At 41.5% G+C, this 19,121-nt stretch overlaps 1 protein-coding gene and 1 long non-coding RNA gene across 2 annotated transcripts in view; one reads left to right on the top strand and one right to left on the bottom strand.

The window, feature by feature from the left end:
- LOC131813807 (uncharacterized) overlaps window positions 1-17,139 on the top strand; it is a 45,012-nt gene extending 27,873 nt beyond the window's left edge. Inside the window, exons 3-4 of the long non-coding RNA XR_009346984.1 lie at window positions 13,465-13,596; window positions 16,854-17,139. This is a non-coding gene — a long non-coding RNA (uncharacterized LOC131813807). The remainder of the gene's footprint in view (window positions 1-13,464; window positions 13,597-16,853) is intronic.
- The window catches only part of NALCN (sodium leak channel, non-selective), a 309,369-nt gene that overhangs the window by 174,870 nt on the left and 115,378 nt on the right, over window positions 1-19,121 (bottom strand). The window lies entirely within an intron of this gene.

Below are 19,121 nucleotides of genomic sequence, written 5' to 3'. Positions count from 1 at the left end.
GTCTATTAATTTGTTCAGTAATTTTGCCTATAAAAGAGTACCTTAAAGATTCTGAAGACTCTGCAAGCAAACATTCATCAAAACTGTGGCCTTGGAGGCCACAATGAGGATAAATTAAGATAATGAATAGTACAGCAGCTCAGAAATCAAATCTTTCTTTAAATTGTTGCTTGAAAGAATAAAATATCCTACCTTGGTAAACAAATTGCATGCATTGTACATTTTATCAGCCATGTACTAAAAACTGTTTTAATTAGACCTCAAAAGAAACATATTTGGAACAATGCAATTACATGATAATATCCTCAGAAACCATCTTACGGGTACAGAGCCATGAGCATAAGAACAAGAGCATAATGTAAAAGACCAAGTACATAAAACCTAAAATACATCTCTCATGAGCAAGTGGGCCATTTTTCTCTTCCCGTATTTAGAAGACATTTGGGTATGTTACTTCTCTAATCGATATATAAAATAATGCTGTCTGATATAGAGAATTGTTAAAAAAAAAAAAAAAAAAAGCAAGTACCTTTATAACAAGATTTAAAAACAGAACCAGTAGATGTCCTTAGAAACTCTGCCTTTCCCATGCGTCTGCCCCTGGAGAGCCACAGGATAGACGGAAATCCACAAGTGACTTCCCTCAAAGGTACTGAAAGTCTATGATATCTGTGGGTCAGTCAAGCCCTGACTGGGTTGTTCTCTTTTCTGGATGGCAAGCTGGGGGTACTTCCCAAAGATGGAAGTCAAATTGTAGAAAGAAGGAAGAGGAGGTTAGTAAGACACTTTCATCTCTTGGTCAGCATGAGCCTGCCTATCTTTCACTCTACTCTGTAATAGTAAGGTTAGAAGTTAAATCATAAATTGCCAGGCAAATATTACTGTTATGAATATTTTTCAATGCCAACTCCACTGTGTAAGACAAATTCAATTTTTTTCATTTATTTATTTTCAGCATAACAGTATCATTATTTTTCACCACACCCAGTGCTCCATGCAATCCGTGCCCTCTATAATACCCACCACCTGGTACCCCGACCTCCCACACCCCCGCCACTTCAAACCCCTCAGATTGTTTTTCAGAGTCCATAGTCTCTCATGATACACCTCCCCTTTCAATTTACCCCAAACCCCTTCTCTCTATCTCCCCATGTCCTCCATGCTTTTTGTTATGCTCCACAAATAAGTGAAACCATATGATAATTGGCTCTCTCTGCTTGACTTATTTCACTCAGCATAATCTCTTCCAGTCCTGTCCATGTTGCTACAAAAGTTGGGTATTCGATTTTAATGAAAAGTAAGTGTATGCTCAGTGGAAAAGAAATGCTACTAAGAAGGACCAACTATAATGCTAACAAGTCAGTGACTCACACTTCTTCTAGCTCATGTGACAGAACCGGAATTGGAATGTACCTCCCTGTCTCCAGGGCCTCAGCAGTGCATCCTACTCTGACTCTTGACCTAGTCCCGTGACTTGTTTTGGTAGCAAGACAATAGCAGAGCTGATGTGAACAGAGACTCCGAAAATAGTTGGGGGTTGAGACTTATTCTTGCAACTCCTGATACCATCACATCAACATTCCAGGCAGGCTTGCCACATGGTGCCCCTGGGCCCCGTCATCTCCTGTACCCTGCACATCAGCCATGCCCCAGAAGCAGAGATGCTAGCTGATAAGCTAGCTGGGGATGCTGGCTGACTGTAGATACAAGATGTGCCCCACTGAGATCAGCTGAGCCACAAACTTGTGAGTAAAAATGAGTGTCTGTTTTACAAGCTGTTAAGTTTTAGGGGTGGCTTCTTTGACAATACACCCCCCAAGCCTGTTTCCTCACCCTAGGCACAGAGCTTAATGACAATACTTAGCCTGTTAACCTCGAAATGGGGCAGGAAGAGTGGTTCTCATCACCAGAATGGAATGGAAGTGATGTATCATTTTGAATGGGACAATGAAGAAAGGGTGTGCCTTCTCCAAGCTATTTCTCTCTTCCCCTCCATAGTGACTTTGGAAATTAGGTGCTTCAGATGGGATTATAAAAAATTTTACTATATAGGAGGAGTCAAGATGGCGGAGAAGTAGCAAGCTGAGACTGCTTCAGCTAGCCGGAGATCAGCTAGATAGCTTATCTAAAGATTGCAAACACCTGAAAATCCATCGGCAGTTCGAAGAGAAGAAGAACAGCAATTCTGGAAACAGAAAAACAACCACTTTCTGAAAGGTAGGACCGGCGGAGAAGTGAATCCAAAGCGACGGGAAGATAGACCCCGGGGGGAGGGGCCGGCTCCCGGCAAGCGGCGGAGCAACCGCGCACAAAATCAGGACTTTTAAAAGTCTGTTCCGCTGAGGGACATCGCTCCAGAGGCTAAACCGGGGCGAAGCCCACGCGGGGTCAGCGTGGCCTCAGGTCCCGCAGGGTCACAGAAGGATCGGGGGTGTCTGAGTGTCGCAGAGCTTGCGGGTATTGGAACGGGAAAGCCGGCTACAGAGACAGAGCCGACAGTAAGCTCGCAGCTCCGTGTTACCTTGAACCGGTCGCAGGCTCGGTGAGCTCGGAGCGCGGCCGGAGGTCAGGCAGACGGGAGTAACTGGGCGCTGTTCTCTGAGGGCGCACTGAGGAGTGGGGCCCTGGGCTCTCGGCTCCTCCGGGCCGGAGACCAGGAGGCCGCCATTTGTATTCCCGTCCTCTGGAACTCTACGGAAAGCGCTCAGGGAACAAAAGCTCCTGAAAGCAAACCCGAGCGGATTACTCACCCCGGCCCCGGGTAAGGGCGGTGTAATTCCGCCTGGGGCAAAGACACTTGAAAATCACTACAACAGGCCCCTCCCCCAGAAGATCAACAAGAAATCCAGCCGAGACCAAGTTCACCTACCAAGGAGTGCGGTTTCAATACCAAGGAGAGCAGCAGAATTCCAGAGGAGGAGAAAGCCAAGCACGGAACTCATGGCTTTTTTCCTGTGATTTTTTTTAGTCTTGCAGTTAATTTAATTTTTTCTTTTTCATTTTTTTTTTTCTCGCCTTCGGGTAAAATTTTTTTTTTTTTAACTGTTACCTTTTTCTTTTTTAACGATTTTTTACTAGTTTATTTAATATATATATATATATATATTTACATTTTTCTTAGGTGTTTTCTTTTTTAAAAAAAATTCTTTTCTTTTCTTTTCTTTTTTTTTTTTCTTTTTTCTTTCTTCCTTTTTGAACCTCTTTTTATCCCCTTTCTCCCCACTCACGATTTTGGATCTCTTCTAATTTGGCTAAAGCATATTTTCCTGGGGTTGTTGCCACCCTTTTAGTATTTTACTTGCCCCTTCATTTACTCTTATCTGGACAAAATGACAAGACGTAAAAATTCACCACAAAAAAAAGAACAAGAGGCAGTACCGAAGGCTAGGGACCTAATCAATACAGACATCGGTAATATGTCAGATCTAGAGTTCAGAATGACAATTCTCAAGGTTCTAGCCGGGCTCGAAAAAGGCATGGAAGATATTAGAGAAACCCTCTCGAGAGATATAAAAGCCCTTTCTGGAGAAATAAAAGAACTAAAATCTAACCAAGTTGAAATCAAAAAAGCTATTAATGAGGTGCAATCAAAAATGGAGGCTCTCACTGCTAGGATAAATGAGGCAGAAGAAAGAATTAGTGATATAGAAGACCAAATGACAGAGAATAAAGAAGCTGATCAAAAGAGGGACAAACAGCTACTGGACCACGAGGGGAGAATTCGAGAAATAAGTGACACCATAAGACGAAACAACATTAGAATAATTGGGATTCCAGAAGAAGAAGAAAGTGAGAGGGGAGCAGAAGGTATACTGGAGAGAATTATTGGGGAGAATTTCCCCAATATGGCAAAGGGAACGAGCATCAAAATTCAGGAGGTTCAGAGAATGCCCCTCAAAATCAATAAGAATAGGCCCACACCCCGTCACCTAATAGTAAAATTTACAAGTCTCAATGACAAAGAGAAAATCCTGAAAGCAGCCCGGGAAAAGAAGACTGTAACATACAATGGTAAAAATATTAGATTGGCAGCTGACTTATCCACAGAGACCTGGCAGGCCAGAAAGAGCTGGCATGATATTTTCAGAGCACTAAACGAGAAAAACATGCAGCCAAGAATACTATATCCAGCTAGGCTATCATTGAAAATAGAAGGAGAGATTAAAAGCTTCCAGGACAAACAACAACTGAAAGAATTTGCAAATACCAAACCAGCTCTACAGGAAATATTGAAAGGGGTCCTCTAAGCAAAGAGAGAGCCTACAAGTGGTAGATCAGAAAGGAACAGAGACCATATACAGTAACAGTCACCTTACAGGCAATACAATGGCACTAAATTCATATCTCTCAATAGTTACCCTGAATGTGAATGGGCTAAATGCCCCTGTCAAAAGACACAGGGTATCAGAATGGATAAAAAAACAAAACCCATCTATATGTTGCCTCCAAGAAACACATTTTAAGCCCGAAGACACCTCCAGATTTAAAGTGAGGGGGTGGAAAAGAATTTACCATGCTAATGGACATCAGAAGAAAGCAGGAGTGGCAATCCTTATATCAGATCAATTAGATTTTAAGCCAAAGACTGTAATAAGAGATGAGGAAGGACACTATATCATACTCAAAGGGTCTGTCCAACAAGAAGATTTAACAATTTTAAATATCTATGCCCCCAACGTGGGAGCAGCCAACTATATAAACCAATTAATAACAAAATCAAAGAAACACATCAACAACAATACAATAATAGTAGGGGACTTTAACACTCCCCTCACTGAAATGGACAGGTCATCCAAGCAAAAGATCAGCAAGGAAATAAAGGCCTTAAACGACACACTGGACCAGATGGACATCACAGATATATTCAGAATATTTCATCCCAAAGCAACAGAATACACATTCTTCTCTAGTGCACATGGAACATTCTCCAGAATAGATCACATCCTCGGTCCTAAATCAGGACTCAACCGGTATCAAAAGATTGGGATCATTCCCTGCATATTTTCAGACCACAATGCTCTAAAGCTAGAACTCAACCACAAAAGGAAGTTTGGAAAGAACCCAAATACATGGAGACTAAACAGTATCCTTCTAAAGAATGAATGGGTCAACCGGGAAATTAAAGAAGAATTGAAAAAAATCATGGAAACAAATGATAATGAAAATACAACGGTTCAAAATCTGTGGGACACAACAAAGGCAGTCCTGAGAGGAAAATATATAGCGGTACAAGCCTTTCTCAAGAAACAAGAAAGGTCTCAGGTACACAACCTAACCCTACACCTAAAGGAGCTGGAGAAAGAACAAGAAAGAAACCCTAAGCCCAGCAGGAGAAGAGAAATCATAAAGATCAGAGCAGAAATCAATGAAATAGAAACCAAAAAAACAATAGAACAAATCAACGAAACTAGGAGCTGGTTCTTTGAAAGAATTAATAAAATTGATAAACCCCTGGCCCGACTTATCAAAAAGAAAAGAGAAAGGACCCAAATAAATAAAATCATGAATGAAAGAGGAGAGATCACAACTAACACCAAGGAAATACAAACTATTATAAGAACATACTATGAGCAACTCTACGGCAATAAATTTGACAATCTGGAAGAAATGGATGCATTCCTAGAAACATATAAACTACCACAACTGAACCATGAAGAAATAGAAAGCCTGAACAGACCCATAACCAGTAAGGAGATTGAAACAGTCATTAAAAATCTCCAAACAAACAAAAGCCCAGGGCCAGACGGCTTCCCGGGGGAATTCTACCAAACATTTAAAGAAGAACTAATTCCTATTCTCCTGAAACTGTTCCAAAAAATAGAAATGGAAGGAAAACTTCCAAACTCATTTTATGAGGCCAGCATCACCTTGATCCCAAAACCAGACAAGGATCCCACCAAAAAAGAGAGCTATAGACCGATATCCTTGATGAACACAGATGCGAAAATACTCAACAAAATACTAGCCAATCGGATTCAACAGTACATTAAAAAGATTATTCACCACGACCAAGTGGGATTTATTCCAGGGCTGCAAGGTTGGTTCAACATCCACAAATCAGTCAATGTGATACAACACATCAATAAAAGTAAGAACAAGAACCATATGATACTCTCAATAGATGCTGAAAAAGCATTTGACAAAGTACAACATCCCTTCCTGATCAAAACTCTTCAAAGTGTAGGGATAGAGGGCACATACCTCAATATCATCAAAGCCATCTATGAAAAACCCACCGCAAATATCATTCTCAATGGAGAAAAACTGAAAGCTTTTCCGCTAAGGTCAGGAACACGGCAGGGATGTCCATTATCACCACTGCTATTCAACATCGTACTAGAGGTCCTAGCCTCAGCAATCAGACAACAAAAGGAAATTAAAGGCATCCAAATCGGCAAAGAAGAAGTCAAATTATCACTCTTCGCAGATGATATGATACTATATGTGGAAAACTCAAAAGACTCCACTCCAAAACTGCTAGAACTTATACAGGAATTCAGTAAAGTGTCAGGATATAAAATCAATGCACAGAAATCAGTTGCATTTCTCTACACCAACAGCAAGACAGAAGAAAGAGATATTAAGGAGTCAATCCCATTTACAATTGCATCCAAAACCATAAGATACCTAGGAATAAACCTAACCAAAGAGACACAGAATCTATACTCAGAAAACTATAAAGTACTCATGAAAGAAATTGAGGAAGACACAAAGAAATGGAAAAATGTTCCATGCTCCTGGATTGGAAGAATAAATATTGTGAAAATGTCTATGCTACCTAAAGCAATCTACACATTTAATGCAATTCCTATCAAAGTACCATCCATCTTTTTCAAAGAAATGGAACAAATAATTCTAAAATTTATATGGAACCAGAAAAGACCTCGAATAGCCAAAGGGATATTGAAAAAGAAAGCCAACGTTGGTGGCATCACAATTCCGGACTTCAAGCTCTATTACAAAGCTGTCATCATCAAGACAGCATGGTACTGGCACAAAAACAGACACATAGATCAATGGAACAGAATAGAGAGCCCAGAAATAGACCCTCAACTCTATGGTCAACTAATCTTCGACAAAGCAGGAAAGAATGTCCAATGGAAAAAAGACAGCCTTTTCAATAAATGGTGCTGGGAAAATTGGACAGCCACATGCAGAAAAATGAAATTGGACCATTTCCTTACACCACACACAAAAATAGACTCAAAATGGATGAAGGACCTCAATGTACGAAAGGAGTCCATCAAAATCCTTGAGGAGAACACGAGCAGCAACCTCTTCGACCTCTGCCGCAGCAACATCTTCCTAGGAACAACGCAAAAGGCAAGGGAAGCAAGGGAAAAAATGAACTACTGGGATTTCATCAAGATCAAAAGCTTTTGCACAGCAAAGGAAACAGTTAACAAAATCAAAAGACAACTGACAGAATGGGAGAAGATATTTGCAAACGACATATCAGATAAAGGACTAGTGTCCAGAATCTATAAAGAACTTAGCAAACTCAACACCCAAAGAACAAATAATCCAATCAAGAAATGGGCAGAAGACATGAACAGACATTTCTGCAAAGAAGACATCCAGATGGCGAACAGACACATGAAAAAGTGCTCCATATCACTCGGCATCAGGGAAATACAAATCAAAACCACAATGAGATATCACCTCACACCAGTCAGAATGGCTAAAATCAACAAGTCAGGAAATGACAGATGCTGGCGAGGATGCGGAGAAAGGGGAACCCTCCTACACTGTTGGTGGGAATGCAAGCTGGTGCAGCCACTCTGGAAAACAGCATGGAGGTTCCTCAAAATGTTGAAAATAGAACTGCCCTATGACCCAGCAATTGCACTATTGGGTATTTACCCTAAAGATACAAATGTAGTGATCCAAAGGGACACATGCACCCGAATGTTTATAGCAGCAATGTCCACAATAGCCAAACTATGGAAAGAACCTAGATGTCCATCAACAGATGAATGGATCAAGAAGATGTGGTATATATACACAATGGAATACTATGCAGCCATCAAAAGAAATGAAATCTTGCCATTTGCAACAACGTGGATGGAACTAGAGCGTATCATGCTTAGCGAAATAAGTCAAGCAGAGAAAGACAACTATCATATGATCTCCCTGATATGAGGAAGTGGTGATGCAACATGGAGGCTTAAGTGGGTAGAAGAATAAATGAAACAAGATGGGATTGGGAGGGAGACAAACCATAAGTGACTCTTAATCTCACAAAACAAACTGAGGGTTGCCGGGGGGAGGGGGTTGGGGAGAAGGGGGTGGGATTATGGACATTGGGGAGGGTATGTGATTTGGTGAGTGCTGTGAAGTGTGTAAACCTGGTGATTCACAGACCTGGGGATAAAAATATATGTATATAAAAAATATATGATTATAAAAAATAAAAAATTAAAAAAAAATTTTACTATATATAAATATAAATATAAATATAAATATATATATATAAATATACACACACACACCCATACATATATATATATATTCTATATGTATAGAATACATATATGGGTGTGTGTGTGTGTGTATATATATATGCCATCTCTGATTGAAGGTGGTTGGGGAATACAGCCCCATGTGTGGTATGCTGGAGCTGCAATTGTGTACATCTTTCCCCAACTTCATGCTCAATATCATGTTGTTAACCTGAAATTGGCCATAGTGGGAACACCATGGAAATTAGTAAATGTTACCAGTCAGGACTCTCCCATTTCAAGATGGTTTATTAAACATCTTAACCATCTGCGAGCACACCACTGGCCCAGGGCCAGCTGCCTCAGCTCTCTGGCACCTCCTTGTTACTCTAGGCTGGATGACACAAGTATCACCCCATTCTGATACTTAGAGACCCATCACGACATAATGTCAAGGGCACTCACACAGACCCTCTCACTCTTGATCCTATTTTTTAGATGTGTTAATGGGAATTAATTAAAACAAATTAGAACATTTAAGTTCAAGTAATTTTTTTTTAAGAGAGAGACAGAGAGAGAGAGAGAGAAAGAGAGAGAGAGAGAGAGAGATGGGGGGGCAGAGGGAGAGGGAGAGAGAGAATCTTAAACAGGCTCCATGCCCAACACATAGCCCAGTGTGAGCCTTGATCTCACAACCCTGAGATCATGACCTCAGCCAAAAACACGAGTAGGACACTTAACCGACTGGTACCCCTCAAGTTCTATAGCCTTCTATGTATGTATTCCAAGGAGCTGCACCATTCCGCCATGGGCACAACAGGACCCAGAGTGATGACTGGTCGATGAGGCCACTGCATGCATTCCAGCAGTAAGCCTCCCTCAGGGACTGTCCCTTCCTCAGGTCATCTGATTTGGACTTAAGTCAATTATAAGTGAAATGCCAGGCTGCAGGTGCTAACACTTTCTGCCTTCTCACTAGCTTTCCACAACCCATAGTGTTTCCAGTTAATCCCACCAGATTTTGACAAAAGGTGCTTTCTTCGTCTTAGTCATCGGTATTGTTGTGAATTTGTCTTCATGTATACTTCAGTGAGAAGTTAGGAAGGTCCCCAACAAGGCTGCTAGACAGGGGACCCATAAACTATGATGATTTTAAGGTCTATGGGCACTTCAATGGACATTCCCATAGCTAATTAAAATGTCTATGTAGAATCACTTCAAATATACTTGTATATGTTATTTTTATTTTTAGTATTAAATGGTGGACAAGTGAACATAACACTTTTGTTTTAAATTCAAGAGGGAAATCATAAATTTGAAAATGAGATTAAATAGCTGTCATTTTCAACAAATTTTAGATCTGACACAATGAAGGACGTCGGTTGTTACATTTGATGAATGCAGAGTTAAACAAGAATTTTTGACTCTATTGTATCTTGAAGTGGGAGATTCATTTTGAGATTCTTAAATTACTGAGGCAAGTGAGAAAAACAAATTTGAGGGATTGAAAAAATAGGCAAGAACTATATTGACTATGAAATGGCACTTTTTTATTTTATTCTGTCCAAACCTGTCATCAGCCGTAGGGCATGGAGGGCGTCACACGGCTCCTCCAACCCCTTCAATAGCACTGATTGTGCTGAACACTGAGATAAATACAGAGCAGTCTAAAACCTGGGCTGAAGACTGGCTGCATATTTAACCCCAGAAATCACGACTCAGAAGAAGAACAACGTATCCTTTATTTTTTCCTAAGGTGATAATGTAACAAATATTTGATGGAAATTTGTCTCCAAAGACTGTATTATGAATGCCTGGCATAGGTTGGCAAATATCTCCTGATTAATATAAATATCGAGGCGTCATGGGACTTATTCAAACTGGAAGATGAAAACATACAACAATATAGGAAGTTAGTTTGGGATAATCTGAAACATAAATTATTTTAAGATGTTCTGAATATTTCTTTCTTCCAGTGAGGCCCCATAATCAAAGACGCAAGACCATTTAATCAATAGAAGATAGATAAATAAATAAAAATAGTATTAATTTTATTATGTCTGGTCTCTATTCTAAATATAATTATCTGAGGTATATATATATTCTATTTGTATATATAAATATGTAGAATATATATTTAAAAAAATATATATATACACATATATATAAAATACAAAATGTTTAAAATAGAAAAGTTACAATCAGCACCTCTTTTTAGTTAATTTAACCATAACTGATTTCGAGACTATAATAGGTCTCTTTCAATTATCTTCTTATACCTTTTGTTTGTGCTGTTTCGGTTCTAACTATTTTGTCTTTCTGGTTTTAATTCCCAATCCAGGTTCTTATAGAAGACTTTTTGTTCCTTTTCTTCCCCCAAAACTCTTTCTCCGAGTCAGTCATTTTATGACTCTTTATGTCTCTCTGCTGTTAGAGACTGAAGACCAGAGTGTGTGCGCACACACCAGGGTCTGGGACAGGTGTCACCAGCACCTGTATAATGGGGGGGTGAGAATTTGTGTCTGCTGTGTGTGAGGTGGTGTAGTTCTGTACACGAAAGCGCGTGTATGCGTACACTCACATATAATCCCCCATACATTTGCCAAATGCTTATTGTGTGAAAGCTATGATGGAAGGAACTGGAAGTGGAGAGGAAAGTTAACAAACTGAGTTGGGGTGTCAGAGATCACTCACTGTACTGAGGAAGTTTTGTCTGACCTGATTTGGAAGATAGGGGTATTAGACGGGGGTAGGGGTGGGGGGATGATTCAAAGAAACAGAAAAGACTGAATTAATGACAGAATTGCTGACCAGTCAGATTTGGGGAGGACGATGGGGCAGGAAAAGTCCAGTTCCTATGTGGGAATGGGTCAGGGAGAGATGTGTTTGGTTTCTCAAGAGGAGAGAGGCAATGGGCTCAGGAGAACAAGTGGGTGTATGTCTGTTGGGCTCTTTGGGACAGTCCTGAGATGCAGAAACAGGTCCGGAGCAAGGCGGGGAGGTCGGACTACAGGAGTGCACGAGCACAGGTTTCCTGGACAGACACAGTACTCTGAGGCAGGCGGCAGTGGGAAGCGTGTGCTCCCAGTAATGACAGTCGTTTCCACAACCTTGTGACCACTGCATCCCCCACACTGCATTAGACATTTTATGCGCATTGTTTCTAATCCTTACAAATCCCCGAGAGATGTCCTTATCCCCATTTTTTAAGTCAGCAAACTGAGGCTCTGGGAGATTTAGCAGATCATCCCTGGTTCTCCTGGGCCAGTCCCAGCTGGGCCACACCATCTCGTCACTTCGGTCTGTAAGCACAGCAGAGGATGGAAGAGAAATTCTCCTGGGCTCAGTCAATTCCTGAGATTGTCTGCCGGTTCCTGGGAAGGTTCATTACTAAGACAGACGTCTGCGAATTGCCTCGGATGTCGCTTCATCACTTGAAATACACATATCACACAGTCCACCTCCCCCAATCTTTGCCTTCCGTGGAAATGTTCTCAGAAAGCATTAAAAACACTAGAGTAATAATTTTGCCACCATTTGACCCACTTATGGTAAGAGCCTATTATCTCTGTTCTTTACAGATGGAGGCGCACAAAGCCACAGAAAGACATGGGACTCGAGCATGTCGGGTCTTGTGCACACTTTCATTTTCTTGTCAGTGACTTTCTTCGCAGTAATAGATCACTGCGTGTGTTTGGGAAGATGGCTCAATGGAGCAGCCACATCTGTCAGACTCAAGGGATGAAAACTCCTACCTGAGAGGCAGGAAAGAAATGGCTTGTCACAGCAGCTGCTGGGGACCAAGGTTCCCGTTTAACAGAACTTTTTATCATGCATTAGAGCAACCTCTTCGTGCAGCTGTTGCTTAGGCTAAAATGTAGTTTAAACAGCTAAGTAAGTGGCTGATGTGAAAAGAGTCAACTATAACTTTTGCCTTTTCTGAGATGCACAATGAAGGACACACCAAAGACACTTTCTACGTGGTGCCGGTAACGCTGCCTAACAGAGCTGCGGTACTGCCTGAAGAGGGGCGAGGAGTAAAGAAAGCGTGGATCCCGATACCAAGCACTGATGTAGCTCTCTACTACCTCAGTGTCTTCTCAGTTAGACAGAAGGGATAGGCCCCTTAGAATTGCACAGAATTTCTGAAAGTCATTTGGAAAAAATCAACAGAATCTATAGAATGAATGAGCGATCTACAAAAAATATAAGTGGCCTACGAATCTATACAGAAAATTCATGACTTTCACAGATTGTAATCAGGCAGATCTAAATTGAATGTTGTCTCTTCACACCATCAGGGGTAAAAGTCTGATAACATCATTGTGAGCAAGGATGTGAAATGCTGAGAATTTTTACAGGTTGCTGCTAGGAGTAAAAAGTGCATGAGATTCTGGGGAGCCGTGGGGCAATGTCTCAGAGAGCCTATGGCTGTTTCTCTCCTCCAGCAAGTGCTCTCTTAACTACAGACACTCAAAACCTTCTCACTCATGTGCACAAAAAGGCAGGGACAGGCAGTGGCCTAGAATGTGGGCAATAGAAACAATAGGGGAGGGGAGCCAGGGTGGCTCAATTGGTTAAGCGTTGGCCTTCAGCTCAGATCATGATCCCAGGGTCCTGGGACTGAGCCCCATGTCAGGCTCCCTGCTCAGAGGGGAACCTGCTTCTCCCTCTGCCTCTGCTGCTCCCTTTTCTACTCCCCCTCTCTACTCCCTGCTCCTCCCCCCGTTCCTCTTCCCTGCTTGTGCCCTCTCTCTCTGTCTCTCTAAAATAGATAAATAAATAATACTAAAAAAAAAAAAAAAAGAGCAAAACAATAAAAGCCAGCCTTGTGTCCATCATTAGGTAGATAAATGACTGGATGACAAACAAACTGGGGTCTGTTGGAGGAGGACGATACACGGTGTGGAAATGAAGTGGTTAAAAATATGAGGTAGCTTGCAGGGGACAGTCCCCAGTCAGTCACCAGCTACGTGACCTGCACAAAATTACTTCAGCTTTCTGTGCCTCATTTGTTCCACAGAGGTCATGAGAGCCCCTGCGTCAGTGGCCCAGTTGTGAGCGTGACATCAGGGAGCACCGAGAACCCACCGCTGACACGCAGGGGGTGGCCCGTCGGTGTGAGCTGTGATCATTTCCAACAGTGGCTACAGAGGTATTCTTCCCATCTGTGTCTCCACATTGTTTCATAAGCTTTTTAACGCAAGAAAGGGACTGAAGAGTATATCGGGAAGTGGCTCTAACTGACAAGTTATTCACTTATAAATACAAGGAAAGTAGGTGGTATTTCTTCAAAGAAACTGTCCCCATACAGGGTTGCTTTGAACTTCAGGTCAGACCATAATGGTCTACTTGGCCCTTAAAAGAGTTCTCAAAGCCCTGCAAGACTTCAAAGTTTAATAAGGAACCGGCCCCTGAGTAGTAACTCCCAAGGTCAAGTCCCACTACTCATATGGACAAAAAGTTACATCCCTTCTCCACCTGCTCCATGAAGCTCCCCAGGGTGTTGAGCAGTGGCTCCTGCAGACAGAGACCAGGCATGGTCTTCAGAAGGGATTAAGAAGGGGAAAATCACTTTGGGTTCCTACTGGAACTGAAGGGAATACTTCACTCAAGCGGTCTTGCTTCTTCCATTCCATTCCCATGACCAGCCCTCCCATTTGGGTGGCCTGCTATGAAACTATAGTCTTCCAGCCTCACACCCATCTTTGGATGTTTCCTTGGTGAGTGAGTCTCTTTAGCGCTCTTGAATGACAGGTCACCAAACTCAGTGGCAAACAGCCACATTTGGGTACTGTGAAGGAAACAGAATAAAGCCAGCCTTCAAGGAGAAAAACAGAGGCAGATGCACGGACAGAAACAGAGATGAAAAATTATGTGTCTTCCCACAGAGAGTGAGAGAAAAACAAAGAAAGCATAGCCTTCTGGCAGGTCGGACTACATGCAAATGCTCCCTGTGAGCGTAAGATCTGTTCCTTGCAACCAAACAATTCTTGAGTGGGACGTAAATTCTTAATCCTCACAGCTGAGGAAGGAGGCGCCATCCCTATTTCACAGCAATATGCCCAAGGTCTCACTAATTAATAGCAGAGCTGAAATACGTCTGTCTCCAGAGCCTACCCTCTAAGAGGCTGCAGTATGGTGATTTATTCTCCCTCTGGAACAATGCTGTGCTGGGCGTTACCTCACGGAGTGCAGTAAGGAAGTCTGAAGCTGGGGAGGCAGGGGCCAGAGGTGAGGGAGTCAGGAGTCATGAGCTGGAGGCAGCTATAGCATAAAAAGAAAAGGAAACCAGGTCTAGGGCTTGGCTCGTCCCTATTCCCAGACTTTTCCTTGTCACTTGCAGCCATCTTGTTCCCTTAATAAGGACGAATGGCAGGAAGGGGTGGGACCCCAGATGATGAACTTACCAGCAGTGCTCAGGGAAGTAGAGAGAAGAGGCAGAAAGACATTCTCGGCAGGACAGAGGTGGGGAGAAGGGGTGTTTCAGGGGCTCTAGAAGGTTTGTTTATTTGTCCTTAAGTTAGGAATGAATTTATAAGGATCTCCCATGGCTAAGTTCCTTAGTAGATGTGGTATGAATTTCATTAGTAACTGGCTAACCATGAAAAATGCCCTAGCAAAATTAAGTTAATGAAGTTAACATGAAGTTAATCAACTAAAAATGTCAAGTGTTACCACAGAGCTGACCACCCATAGCCTAGCAGGTCTTGCTCTGAACTTGTGGTTCTGCAACTACATTTAAGGGCATCTGCACTTTCATTTATTATGAAAACAGAAAAGACCACGCTAGGGGTGCCAAATTGAATCCTTCCCCTGCATGACTGTGTACGACTCCCGATATGGTTAAAATCATATAGCTGTGATTACACTGAAAATCTGTGTCTCGGAACACAGAGTAGAATTTGTAGAGTTTCTAGTTACAGACCAAAGGTGCCTATGTTTTGCTTCTACCACTGGCTCTACAGAGCATATTATTATGTAGAAGAGCAAGCAGATCTCTGAGTTTCCTAACTCATTTGAATGCTCCAAAATCAATATATGCAAAGAGGAAGCAGAGATACCACCATGATTGCAACATTGGGCATGAGGAAAAATATGTGTGTGGAAGGAAACAGGAAACAATAAAACAGGAAAAAGCAGGAAACAATAAAAAAAATCTAATCTCATTGCTCAGATCCTATCAATGCCCAAGGGAATATATAAAATCTCAATAGTTTTATTGCTGCAAGGTAAAAAAAAATATACACATATCCATATATACATGCATATATATTTTTACATTGCAGGAATACATATACAATATATAATATATATATTTTAGATACATGCACACATACAGAGAGAGAAACAATTATACATCAAACACTCAGAATCACAGAAGCATCGGTCCCACCATATATGTAGTTTAACTGTAGTAGGGAAGATTAAGCCACATCAATCTATCTTATTTTATTAAAATACTTAATTGCTTGTGGTTGGCAGGGAAGACATGCAGATGTTCACACCAATAAAAGAGACTAGGATACAGAAAACAGAATAAAAAATAAAAATATAAGAAAGCATACCAATGAAGAGAGTAAGCAAATCCAAAGCAAAGTCACCTGAAGCAAGGGCAGAGATGACTTTTAAATGTCCTTCACTCAGAAAGGCACTCAAGCCAGTCTCCATTGACGTTGAGTCGTTGAGTGAGTGGGTTTAAAATTTTGAAATTTTGAAAACATAAAATGTATGGAAAGACTATCTCTGAATAATTGAAACTCATGCATAACTTACTACTATACCATCTTTGTGAACGAAAGTTATGTTATGGTAACTTAGTTCATGGGCTACCTATTTTATCTGAGCGGTAGGATATATGGGCTTTGGGGTAAAATATTCTGTTTTAAACTTGGGGTCAAATTTTATTTTGTTTTATTTTATTTTATTTTTTAATATTTTATTTATTTATTTGACAGACAGAGATCACAAGTAGGTAGAGAGGCAGGCAGAGAGAGAGGAGGGGAAGCAGGCTTCCTGCTGAGCAGAGAACCTGATGTGGGGCTCAATCCCAGCCCTGGGATCATGACCTGAGCTAAAGGCAGAGGCTTTAACCCACTGAGCCACCCAGGCACCCCGATGGGGTCAAAATTTAAAACAAAATTCCACTCTCAGGACAAAATCAACAGATCCTTTAATACTCAGATGGGGACTCTGGATGACCCCATTACCAACTCGCAAATATTTATTCCTACCTCACTTTTCTGTGATGGCCAAATTACTAAGTCAATATAATTATAGCTGTTCATATGCTTCATTCCAATAAATTCGACTTTTTTTGGTTGAGATAGGAATTGGTTTTCATTCTTTTCAACTATGTTACTACTAAGTCTACATTTCTAAATTCTGCCCTATTTACTTCACATGCTGAAGAAGTTAGAAAGAATTCAGGAAGGCGTGGGAAATAACAGAAGTCATGGTTAGGTCCCGTCGAGCCTCTGCCAACATGTGAGAGGAGAGACAGTCTGACAAAAGCATCCAACGTCATCCAACTTTGATGGGAACTTTCTACAAACAAATCTCAAGGCACTTCTTGTTTTAGACTTAGAAATAAATGCTTGTATAAAAATAGTGTCAGTGCCATCATCCACTCAATTTCTGGCTCCCTACAACAAGAGAACAGAGCTTCTACTAAATGAGAAGACGAATGAGTTCTTGCGTAAGCCAAGAAGGGTCTACGTCCATCTTTCACTTGTTTTTTAATCCTGTTCGGTAAACACCAACTGAGTCTCTTCCCTGTGTCAGGAATAGTTCTGGCAGTGACCACAAATGCTGTGGTCCACTGCCATCGAGTTTCCTCTGGTTGGAGAAACGGACTTTAAATAACGAATTATACCCTTTTAATTTATTTGATGAAAATTACGATGAACACAAAAGAAAAGCTTGGGATGGTGGTGGAGCTGGTCTGTTCTTTGAGGGTGAGGAAGACTTCCTTAAGGAAGTCAGACTCCTGAGCTGAACTAAGTGGGACAGGAGAGTGTTCTAGAAAGAAGAAACACAGAAAAATGACAGTGCCTCCTGGAAGCAGAACTGCTGTTTTATAAGAGACATACAGAGTAAATGCAGGAGTAATGGGTCTTAGAGAAACTGGCTTTTACTGTTAACCTCCAGGCTTCCTCTGGAAGAGGGTGAGGGAGGAGAAGTCGGAAGGAATTTAAGCAAATACTTATTTTTTAATGTTATTTCTTTACTTTACTATATGTTTTAGGATAATGTAATGTCACATTTTGCCCATTTTAAAAATAAAAAGAAGTGATATATTGTACTGTTTGTTTTTGAGGATGAGAGGTCATTATAGTTCCAGACAGGAGTGAGTGAATGATCCAGATGAAAATTTCCTTGTTACCTAGCTTTAGACAGCATTAATCATTAACAAAAGCCAACAAGTATTCCATGGCCATTTTATTTCAAATATTTTTTCTTCACTTCTTTTCTTTTGCTTTTAACTAATTAATGAGTGATTAATCAATTTTTCCCTCAGATATGGAAATGAACTCTCTATTCACAGCTCATGCTCACTACACACAGGTCGATCCCTTGGCCATCCCACTTTGCATCTGGACTCGTTCACATCGACTCTTCTGGAAAGCTTGATTTAGGACCAAACATGTAAAGCTGAGTTGAACGGAACTTCCTTTGTACTGAAATGCCAGCCTTTCTTCACCTTTCTTCACCCTTTCAAACCATATGTATCATCAGTCATAAAAGTTATCAAGCATGCCACCGTATTCACCAACATGTCTAATACGCAGATCTCTTGGAAGCCACATTGATATAATTCTAGCCTAACATCTACCACCTCTCCACCGACCTTCATTTTCCTATACCGCTGTATAGTTCTGTCCCCTCATTAAGCTTTCCTGGCCATTTATCGCTTGCCATTGCAAATCTCTGTGATCAAGAGGCTAACTTGCCTTCTAATTCCAGATGGCAACCTTGAGGCATCTATTCACAAGCATGAATACATTTATTAAAGATATATTTTATTTATTCATTTGAGAGAGAGTGAGAGCATAAACAGGGGTAGGGTCAAAGGAAGAGAGAGAAACAGACACCCCACTGAGCCGGGAGCTCCATGTGGGGCTCAATCCCAGGACCCTTGGATCATGACCTGAGCTGAAGGCAGAGCCTTAACCAACTGAGCCACCCAGGCACCCTTTAATACCTTTTATGCAATGTCTTCAGGGCCCCCGTCAGACTCTGATTTGGTATTCACAACCGGCCTCATTATTTCTATTACAAACTTATGTTTCCTCGGCACGTTTTTTTCCACTGGATAAAGCATGAAACTAGGAACCAGAAACCCAGGTGTAGGTCCCGGCTTCTCCATCTGACTGAGGTGCAACTTTCGGAGGTCACCCAGGCCCTCTGGATCTCCACTTCCTCGTCTACGAAGTGGGGGGGAGCATACTGGTCTTTCTCCATCACTGGGCTGTACCAAGTGAGGGCCTTCCCTGACTCCAAAGGAGGACTCCAACATGTATATTCCCACAGCATCCCGCATTGCTTCTTTAAAATCCTCATTACTCTTGTGATCGCTAGTTCGACGCTGGTTTTTTCTCCACCCACCCCGAAGTACCCTTCAGTAAGCTCCCCGAGGGGAGGGGCTGTGCTTTTCTTGTTCAGGACTCTCTTAGCTTC

Source organism: Mustela lutreola, chromosome 13, assembly GCF_030435805.1.
Source record: "Mustela lutreola isolate mMusLut2 chromosome 13, mMusLut2.pri, whole genome shotgun sequence".
Classification (NCBI taxonomy): domain Eukaryota; kingdom Metazoa; phylum Chordata; class Mammalia; order Carnivora; family Mustelidae; genus Mustela; species Mustela lutreola.
This window is presented reverse-complemented; position numbering and strand designations above follow the sequence as displayed.